At 35.1% G+C, this 11,529-nt stretch overlaps 1 protein-coding gene and 1 long non-coding RNA gene across 13 annotated transcripts in view; both read right to left on the minus strand.

Moving 5' to 3' along the window:
- Positions 1–7,954, minus strand: part of LOC110785816 (pheromone-processing carboxypeptidase KEX1) — a 36,250-nt gene extending 28,296 nt beyond the window's left edge. For 3 of the 12 annotated variants that reach the window (XR_008922528.1, XR_008922526.1, XR_008922527.1), the window contains exons 1-2: positions 7,119–7,947; positions 549–4,290 (exon numbers count right to left, since the gene is read on the minus strand). The gene's annotated coding sequence lies outside the window, so the exon portion shown is untranslated. Of the gene's footprint in view, positions 1–548; positions 4,291–7,118 lie in introns of all 12 variants that reach the window. The other 9 variants (XR_008922531.1, XR_008922529.1, XM_056830561.1 and 6 more) reach the window with 8 other exon arrangements.
- Positions 7,955–9,314: 1,360 nt separating this feature from the next.
- On the minus strand, positions 9,315–10,814 carry LOC130464113 (uncharacterized). The gene is made up of 3 exons (XR_008924428.1): positions 10,794–10,814; positions 10,581–10,650; positions 9,315–9,373 (listed from the first exon to the last, which is right to left on the minus strand). It is a non-coding gene; the product is annotated as an uncharacterized lncRNA (long non-coding RNA).
- Positions 10,815–11,529: the final 715 nt, after the last annotated feature.

Genomic DNA, 11,529 nt, shown 5'->3' on the forward strand with positions numbered 1-11,529 from the left:
AGGCACTTTCAGCGCCCAGGGCTGGGCGCCGAAGATTTCGGCGCCCAGATCCAGGCGTTGAAAATGGGATTTGGGCCGAGTTCTTTGTCAGATTTGGACTCTTAGAACACGGAGCTTTTGAGATTTATCCGAGTCTTTTAGTGCGTATTAACTTATGACGGAATGCGTCTGGGCCCGTTACGAACTCTAGGTTCGTTAGGAATTTAATTAATACGTAACTCTTATTTTCGAATTATACCAGGAATGCAAATTCTATCTCTTTTAGGATTTATGTTGGAGTGCAACACCTAATTCTGACAGGTTTCTATCTTTTATGACTTTGCCACTTTTAACAACTACCTTTTACGGCAGTTACTATTCTTAGCAGGTTTCTATAAATAGCCGCTTTGGCTGAAATGAAAGGGTGATTGAGATCCGTTATTTTATAGGAGATGCATTGCCAAGTGGAGATTTATGTTCTCATCATCGAACCTTCCCTTTCGGGAATGGGGACAAAAGTAGGTGTCTACATATATAATGGGCCCAAAAATAATCTTATATAGCCATACCTTATAAATTGTATCTTCTTCATTGAATCTTCTTTGTCTTTTTCTTTATTAACCAAAGAAGGAGAGGAGAAGCATAGCAGCACAAGGCAGAGAAGGACAATTCACAACGACAACACACATCGGCAATAACCACCAACCAACAGCGATCGAAGCACGACACAAGTGGCACCAACACCGGCAACAACCACTCTTCGGCGACGCCGACAATTTTGTGCCTTGTCGACGACCACCAGTGGAGGCGGCGGCGCTGGGACAGAGCACCGAAAACGGAGGGGGATGCGAATGGTATTGTTGGTAGAGGAGAGAAAACCCGAGAGAGGGAAGAGAGCTGGGGTTTTCGGTGGAGCAAGGGTGGTGTTTATGGTGGTTCCCATTGACCAACATAGGATCCCAGTGAGAGGAAGGATATGGAATGTTCTTGAAGGTTATCTCTCTTATTTTTATTTTTTTTCATTTAAGAAGTGTTGAAAATGAAATTGGGGAAAGGTAGCTTAATTTGGGTGTTTTGATTAATCATTAAAGGAAAAGAAAATGAGCCAAGCCACTTGTCCACTAATAAACATAATTTGAGACACCTCATATGTATTTAAAATAAGGTGATAAGAGTTTTGTTGAATAATCATAAAAATACAATTACAAAATGAACTATTACCTCTTAAAAACATTTATACGAAATGTTAACACTCAATTTAACTAATAAAATATATTTATCAATTAATTAAAAGCTGCTTAAAATTTTGGGCTATTACATTCTACCACCCGTAGAATAAGTTTCGTCCTCGAAACTTCAAAACATAAACTTTAGATCATTTGAGAATAAAATACCTACTATTTTGAAATTATATCTCTTCAAATTACAGTGTATGGAATAGACCAAGGTAATTTGAACACTTTCACAGATACGAGTCGTATATGAGTATTAGATTTCGAATGCAATGAATGGATTGGGGATTAACGATACTCAACCTGATTAAAGAAAAAGGAGAACACATATATAGATTGAAAATCGCAACACACTGGAATACTTGATCAGGAGATGGTGTAAAGAACAATATATTTTATAATCAGCTTAACCAGACTCTAATTACATACCTCGAACAATCTATTCTAATCTCTATTTATAGTTATTCAATATGAGCGATGGAATTTGATATCCTTAATCCATCATTTCCAAATACATAACTGTAGGGGGTTTTTTGTGCAATACTTGTTTCCCGTTCTACAAGAGGGGCGGTTCTTTAGAAAACCATAGAATTTTTGTACCTCGAAGGAGTCGCCACCAAACATTGTTTAAAGTCTCGTTCGGAAAGACCGCAAGTGACTCTATTTTGGATAAGACTTTGAATCCTCGAAACGGATGGGTGAGATCCGGGCACGGGAACAAAATGCTTATTCCGCGAGCTTTAGAAATATTCAAGTACGTTGGCACAACATTTTTTCGAAAATATACCCTAGATTAGACTATGTGGGTTTGAATTTAGAGCAAATAGAATCTCTAATTGTATGGTGGTCACTTTGCTTTAAAGATTGATTTAAGGAACCTAAGGCCGGTTTGTCCAAAAAATTATCTTTGTTAAGCGTGATGTAACCTTTGTACTTTGTTGTATTTAGCATGTGCGGTGACGAAAGCAATAAAGCAAATAAAACAACATCACAATACTAAATGAAGTGCGGATTTAGTAAATACAAGACCCCCTAGAAAAGGACTAAGGAGTAGGTCCACATTGCCTAGAAATGGACTAGGCAAGTAAAGATGCGGAATTGAAAGTGCGGAATTGAAATCGCGGTATTGAAATCGCGGTATTGAAAGTGCGATATTGAAATTGCGGTATTGAAAGGTGCGATATTGAAGGGTGCATAATTGAAATTTGTACTTGGGCACATGAGATTCGAACGCCAAGCGACTCCTTAAAAATAAGTGCGCCCGACACGAATTCAAAGCCAAAAATCTCAACTTGGGAGAGGTTGCTCAACCCAAATATCCTAGATTTTGCATCTGAAACTTGAACTTGAAAGCTTGAATATTGAAGTTTTGAACTTGAAATAATTGAAATTTGAACTTGAAAGGATCCTAGTTTAGGGAAGTAACCATGAACAACCCTAAACATGGTGAGATCTTGAAAATTGAAAACTTGAACTTGTATATTGAAAAATGGAGTTTTGAATCTCAAAAGACTAAACCTTTAAATGTTAAAAGGTGTCATCTTTGATTACCCCACATTTGAAGGTGATTCTAGTCCAAAGAGGTGATTGTAAACAACTTTGGACATCCTTGAATCTTGAAAGTTTGCATTTTGTATTTTGAAAAAGTTTGTATTTTTGGAAAACATGTATGATTGTTGCAAGTGGTGTTTTTAATGATTAAAAAAAACACCAACTTGCTAATCATTTTGAAATCAAAGCAACATAGTTGATTAGAATGGGATTCGGATTTACCTAGTTAGGTTTAGGCAAGAGCTCCCAATTGCTTTTGAATTTAGGAATTTTGTATGTGTTTTTGAGGAGTTTTTTGAGTTGTATTTTGAGGCGTAATGTCAAAATTACGACGTTGTATTGTTGTTCTCCTCCTCATTATGCTGAAAATGAGTGGTATTTATAGGGGGAATGGGTGCAAGGTGCCAGCACACGCCAGCGCAGGGCGCTGGACCAGCGCAGTGCGCTGCTGACGTGGCTTGAATGCCGCCAAAGCAAGGACGCGGGCTCCGTCCTTGTTTCGTCTTGTAGTGTTGTACTTGTTGTACGAATAGTACTACGTTTGGCGTTTTGTATTTTCTTGGAGGTTAAGGCATCATTTAGCGTCTAAAAACAAGCCTTTCTCGGGTTTTGAATTCCGGTTTTACGGGACGGGGCCAGACATGCTCGGTTTTGTGGGTCGGCGCCCGAATTTGAGTTGCCTTACGTTTTTTTGTGTGGAAAAGGCCTAGTAAAACCAATGGGATGGTCTACTAGATGAGATTGTACTTGGATTTTGAAATTGGATTTGGAAAGTTGTATTTTGTACCGAGAACCGAAAGGGGAACGGTCTCGGGGGTTGGATTTTGGATCTTGAATTTTGGAAGTATTCTTAGCAATTGGGATTTCCGCCTGGAGTTATTCCAATCACCTAGTAAGGATAATGGTATCGTCATCATCCCAAAGGGGAGACACAAATTAGGTGTCTACAATAACCAAACTAATGTCTATAATCCCAATTTAAATCCTCTAACACTTCTTGCCTTAATGCCAATGAAATCACCATAATTCCAAAAACATATGTTTAGAATATAACAATTAATTCCTAAATTTCAAATTCCCAAATAGATATTCCACAAGCCAAATATCATCAATCTAGATCTTCATTTCAATTCAATAATTCCTCTTTTGAAGACAAAAGTCTTCGAGTTTGTCATCCCAGATGTAACTCATATTCTCATTGACTCTTAATAAACCCAATAAACTTATTTTCATCTCATACGCTATGATATGAAGATCATGGCAGACCCAAAATCAACCTTGACTCTGATACCACCTATAACAGCCCGCTCTTTTGAGCTGCTAATTAGACATACTTATCACTGACTAATAAATTACGAGATAAACCTGAATTAATTCCCACAATTGAAATTCTCTAAACAAAGACAACTCAAACTATTACAAATCCATGGATCTCTCACAATATTCCAGACAATAAGTTTCTTCCACATTCACCTCCTTGATCTATATCTGAGCCTTCCCAATACCTGCAAAATCACTGAAAATGAATCTGCCCCCACCAGGACAGGTTCAAAGAACAAAGTCATGGAAACTGGGTACACATTGTCCAACCTGAAACTTGTCTTGGTGGCTTAAAACATGATATTGTGATCCATGTATTTCAAGGAAAACATGAATAAAATAATATTTCAAAAGCTGTCCGGCAAACAAGTTGCAACAACTTAAAACATTTCACAAGAAAGCCTTGAATCATAAACTTGAGTGTTTTATAAAATAAGCCAAGCAAGGCTATTGACTTATGCGTCAAAAATTATATTACTCACAACTTCCACATACTCATACAATAGTCACGAAAATTGATATCTATACACCCTTACTGGTCCAACTCGGATTCTTAACTCTCTTCTCATAATTCTCATGGAATTGACATAATCTCTAGTATAGCTCAAAGCGTAATATCCATCATTAGGTACAATAATAATCATTCTCTATTTCGTATTTCTCACAACCAAAACGTAATTCTCTTAAATATATTTCCTTTGAAAATATTGATACTCTATCACTGATCCATCACGACAACTTTAAAAATTCACTCGCAATAACTATAATTATTTTAGAAAATGTTTATTTATGGATAGTAAATAACATGGCGAAGCTTACTTAGAATTTTATAAACAATATATGTTTGTTATTTCAAAACACACAAACACATTAATTTTTTTTCACAATATTTGCTTATTCTATGAAAACCGAACACATCTTGTCTTCAAAACCAATATGTTAATTGGGGGAAGAGAACACGAATAGAGAAATGTACAATAACCACTGTCTCCAAGCTTCCAGGGGTCGTCACCCACCTTTTTACACATGCTTGCAAGACTTTTAGGACATGTCCCCACACAGATGTACAGATGTACATTTACACAGATGCACATAAGTGCATTTACACAGAGCACACAAAAATACACAAGTGTTGTTCATGGCCGTTGTTAATTAACGGCTTCTTCCCCACTAAAATCACAGTTAAAAACATATCTTAAACATTAAAGAAATCCATAAAACACAATTATTCACAATCTCATTTCGCAAACAAATCTTATACAAATATCCTGAATACACACTGAAATCTTGTAACAAGATTATGATAATTATGTCCAAAATATTGTTTAAAAATAATAACAAAATATTCACATCTTTTCACAAACTTTGTATACGTGAATCTTGAAAAACGTATTAAGTTTAGTGCACACATATATATAATTCAATTTTCTTAAAAGCCCTCAAGTACAAGCGTAGCCCAAGGCATATCCGAGGTTCATAACTTATCTCAAACTATATACTCACGACCCTAAATACGGCAAAAACTCAATCTTAGTTCCCCAAAATCCTTAACCTTAAAACGCACACTTGTAATTCCATTCCAATTCGGTTTGTAACCCAAACATCACACTTTCCAGCCATTCAAACTCACATTCACAAATCACAATAGTAAAATGCTTAATATAGTAAGCTTAAAAACTCAATTATAACATGCAACCTCCATAGCTTCAAGTATTGATCATATGAATCTCACTTATGGATAATACCAGATGCCTAGGAGTTATACTACATCAGCCCAATAGTTCAAATTAAACAAGTCAACTTGATTTAATTCCCTTTTCCATCGCATATAGTTATAAACTCAAGTTAAATAATATATCTCTCTTAAGTTTTTATTTATCACAAAATCGAAAATTCTTATCAAGCATAAGACACATAGAACTATACATATAACTCCCTCAATCGAATCTTCAAAGTATAAATAGCTTATATTGTATCATACATAATCAAGTAATAATAATAATCTTTCAAATTCTAAAGTACCCTTTAAAGAAATCACATTAAGATCTCAAATTGAAATATCATGTTAATCAAATTTTTTTTTTTAAAAATATATTAAATATCAAATCATAATTAGTTAAGCAAAGAATAATTTGGTAAATACAGACTATAGTGTATAATTGGAAAATCAGTTAATTAATTAAAACAACATAATATGTTGGAATACTCAAAATATATTTTTTAAAGATCACATAGATTATTTCTATAGTTCCAAACCTATCAAATCGAATAAAAGAAGCTCATTTCGAGTATACTCGTATAAACTACTAACACAAGTTAAAAATCATATAATAACTAGTAATACTTCAACAACTGAGTATCGTTTAACTATAATTCATAATTCTCTAGTCCATAATACCATAAGCAAAGAGAAGAATAATTAATCCATAGAGATAACTTATAAACTTCTTAAATACTAGATTAGATTCACGATTCCACAGTAAATAATTAAAAATATAATCAAAAGTCCCAACCTTGTATTATATCATATCGTAACTAGTAGTCCTTACCAAAAATAATTCAAATAGAACTAATACAAAATTTTCATACTCATTCGTATGATCTAGCTAGAAAACAATCCATAGTTGTTAGAGATACGTCACAAGATCTCTTATAAAGATAAAGTTTTGATATCGCTCCTACAAATGAGATCAATAGATTCTAACTCAAATCCATAACACAATACGAACTTCCTTTTGACATAAATCCTATATATATCTCACAACATAAACCCTATATATAGCACACACACGGATCGTATATGTCTTACATATAATCAAGTCAAGCATAGCTCTTAGTATTGGAACACTCATTTTTAGGTTCAATAAACTTTTATAACTTTCAACCAACTTATTTTGCAAAATCTCCAGAAATATATAATCATATTAGTTCGTAAAACACAATTTGTAAGTACCAATTCTTTGATATAAAACACAATTTAAAAGAAGTGAAGTAAACACCAATTTTTCACTTAGAAGGTGGAAGGACAATGTGTACCTTAATCAACTCCCTTCACAATAGTTATTATTCCACGAATCCATAATACTTGACTTGATCATCACACTTGTTCTATTGAAACCCATAACCATTTCTTGACAATTCACCTCACAACAACGGTAATCAATGAATTATTAACTTGATCCATAGCAATTGAATTGACAACCTTAATTAATAATTCTCCTCTTAAGAACCGTAATTACTTGATACAATGGGCCTTCAATATCACAATTGACAAGTAAATATATAATGGGCCCAAAAATAATCTTATATAGCCATACCTTATAAATTGTATCTTCTTCATTGACTCTTCTTTGTCTTTTTCTTTATTAACCAAAGATGGAGAGGAGAAGCATAGCAGCACAAGGCAGAGAAGGACAATTCACAACGACAACACACATCGGCAATAACCACCAACCAACAGCGATCGAAGCACGACACAAGTGGCACCAACACCGGCAACAACCACTCTCCGGCGACGCCGGCAATTTTGTGCCTTGTCTACGACCACCAGTGGAGGCGGCGGCGCTTGGACAGAGCACCGAAAATGGAGGGGGATGCGAATGGTACTGTTGGTAGAGGAGAGAAAACCCAAGAGAGGGAGGAGAGCTGGGGTTTTTGGTGGAGCAAGGGTGGTGTTCATGGTGGTTTCCATTGACCAACATAGGATCCTAGTGAGTGGAAGGATATGGAATGTTCTTGAAGTTTATCTCTCTTATTTTTATTTTATTTTCATTTCAGAAGTGTTGAAAATGAAATCGGGGAAAGGTAGCTTAATTTGGGTGTTTTGATTAATCATTAAAGGAAAAGAAAATGAGCCAAGCCACTTGTCCACTAATAAACATAATTTGAGACACCTCATATGTATTTAAAGTAAGGTGATAAGAGTTTTGTTGAATAATCATAAAAATCCAATTACAAAATGAACTATTACCTCTTAAACACATTTATACGAAATGTTAACACTCAATTTAACTAATAAAATATATTTATCAATTAATTAAAAGTTGCTTAAAATTTTGGGCTATTACAATTAGAATTTCCAAGTTGGAAATAAGGCTATATTTCAATGTACTTTGTCACTTGTTTGCCCAAGTCAAAGTTAGGAAATGACACCAATTGGGTTGTGGTAGATAGACTGACCAAGCTAGCAGTGTTTATACCAATGAAGGAGACCTAGAAATATGGAGTAACTTGCTAAGGCTTACATTAAGTATGTTGTGAGACTACATGGAGTTCCTAAGGATATCGTGCCAAATAGGGATTCAAGGTTTCTTTCAATCTTCTGGGAAAGTGTATAGAAGACTTTTGGTACGACATTGAAAATGAGTATAGTGTTCCATCCATCCACATATGGACAAACTGAGAGAACCATTTAGACACTTGAGGATATGCTTCGTGCACGTGAAATTGGTTTCCAAGGAAGTTGGGAAGATAGTTTAGATTGATTGATTTTCCTATAACAATAGCTATCATGCCAATATAGGTATGACACCATTTGAGGCCTTGTATGGAAGGAAATGTAGAAGTCCACTATGTTGGAGCGACGTCAGTAAGACAGTTGTGTTAGGATCTCAAATGATAGAGGACACAATGAACCAAATTAGAACTATTCAATCAAAGATTCAACACTATGACAGAAATTGCTTTTAATAGCGCTTAATAATGCTTTTAACAGCGCTCCTTGAAGCGTTGTTGATGGCTTCGCTATTAAAAGTAAAAGGTACCTTTAATAGCGCTTTACAAAAGCGCTGTCATATGTAGTATCTAGGATAATTCAAATGTTTATTTCATAGCACATTATAAACGCTATTAAAGAAACGCTATTGAAGATTTGGCGCCATCTTTCAAATTATTTTCTAATAGCGGATGTTATGAAGCGCTATTAAAGTTTTTTTTTGTTTTTTTTTTTTTAATTATTTATAATATCGCTGCCTACCTGAAAAGCATTTCATTTTTTCCGCAAAATAAAACCATATATTGAAGAGTAGTGAATAGTTGAATATTAATTTCCAAACCTCAATGGAAAGAATTTTTACAAGTCACCCTAATAAAACCGATTACATAGATCCAAAATAAAATTCTAAACATTAAACTACGCAAAATACATTAATTAATAAAGTTGTATGTTTGTTGGTTCATTCAACGTAACCTAGCGATTATAAAATTTGTTGAACAACATGACGCACCCACTCAGTTCTTACTTCGTCAATATGCTCCTTGTCATAACTTGGAAACTGACAATCTGAAAAGTACTGCGAAACAATAGGGGTATAAGATATTCATACATATATAGATGGGAAAAAACCCGTAAGAATTAGTATTACAATAAACAATAAGTGCCATATATGGAACAAAAAAAATCTAAACTTCACATTATAGGAATAGATTATCACTTAACATAGGTTGGTTGTGTTAGGTGAATTTGTATCAAACCTATCTCAAAGTGACCTATACAAGCCACACAATTACACTGTCTACCAACAAAATCAAATGAAATATACATCAAATATCCTAAAAGCAGCAAGTACATTGTGTGTTACAAGAAAACCTCTCGATGGAAAACCAAGAAAACCAAGAAAATCAACGCAACCTTGAAGAACAAGATCAACTTGCGAGATCAAACAAAAAACACAAACGCAAAATCACAAACTACATCTTCGACAAGTACATGGTTCATGATGATCAAATGGTGGATGCTAGTCCAACAGAAGTAGACCACCAGAAGGAAGTCCAACCAGTTATCGATACTCCCCCCATGTCCTTTCGAGATATGGTTCTTGGGACCCAACCCGCCCACCAAGTCATATCATCCTCCTTCATCGATGAGGAGGAAGACGATGACATCTCGGATGATGATGAGGCTCCTGACGAGATCGTTAACGATGAGCGCTGCCCTGCTATCCTCCTGACCAAAGACGAAAAACGAAGAATGCGCCGTCCTTGGAAAAATTCACTCATTATCAAGATGTTTGATGGAAACATCGGTTATATGGGATTAATGAGACGCCTAAAAAAGAAATGGGGGACCAAGGGTGAACTAGCTCTTACTGATATTGGGTGCAGATACTTCATTGCACGATTCACTAATTATGCGGATTATCAGTATGTCCTCACACAGGGGCCATGGATGATAGACGACAACTACCTAACAATTCGCAAATGGGTGTCGAACTTCGTACCAGACGAATCCCCTATTCGTATCCTCACTGCATGGGTGCGCATTCCCAACATCTCTGTGGATTATTTTAATATAAACTTCCTCAACAAAATAGGGTCGAAAATTGGTAAGGTCCTACGAGTTGATAAGAATACTGCAATGGACTTTGTATATATTGTATTGATAATGAACTTTGTTCTTTACACTTCGATATATTTATCTTATTATGAAGTACGGTTTATTAGATAAGAAGTAATAATACAAATCATCACATAAGCATAATAATTTACCAATAAACTCACCTGATACAAGAGAATATAGCAGCCATGAGAACAGGATATGTAAAGGTGCAACCCCAACATTTACGTCTCCCTGCGGGAATAAATCAAATAAATATCAAGAGAAATAAGCAGTATCTTTATAAAGAGAAACATTTACAAGAGAGAGTATATGCATTAAGAGGCTTTAGCCTTATTTCAATCCAATTGTTAAGACTTGTATGATAGTATATGGACCTCTTCTTCTCACAATAAGATGCATTCTTGCTGAGTTCTTTTAGATTCCTGCCAGATAGTTCACAGAAGAGAAGGGGAAAGAACGTAAGAACTAAAACTTGTCTTTTTTTTAGACAGAACCCCAATATAAGTAGTTGACTAGCATGCCAAAGATTTATGAAAAACATCAAATGAATGAGACCCTTACATAAATAATTGCCAGAGCATTAGTTAGGACTTCTTCAGTACGAACACCACTGTACTCATCATAATTCTCGAGTTTTAATGCATAACCTATGTGTCAAACTTAACAAAAATTTAAGGCATCAAAATTATTTTCAGGCTCCACACACAAATAATGACAATGAAAGATGCTACATAGATGCCATTATTTGACCTGGTGATCATCAATAGAGGAGCCACGTAGTAATAGGCAGAGAAATGACCAAAACCTTAGGACTTTTGCCATCTTTTACTCCGGTCTGTGCTCCAGAAACCAATGAATTCCTATTCCCCTAAATGAGATTGAGCAACACTAGTTTCCTCCTAAAATAGTGCAACGAAGTTTAATATCAATATACGACACTAAAAACTCAGGTCATATACGGTACGAATCAACGGAACTCTCAATCGTATAATTGGAAATGCAATATAGAATTACCACAATGAATAATTACCACTACAACACAAACATTCTAAGTCACATTAAAAACCAGAACACTATAACATAAATAACATTAGAATAACCAAACACCAA

The sequence above is a fragment of the Spinacia oleracea genome, chromosome 6 (assembly GCF_020520425.1).
Source record: "Spinacia oleracea cultivar Varoflay chromosome 6, BTI_SOV_V1, whole genome shotgun sequence".
Lineage (NCBI taxonomy): Eukaryota > Viridiplantae > Streptophyta > Magnoliopsida > Caryophyllales > Amaranthaceae > Spinacia > Spinacia oleracea.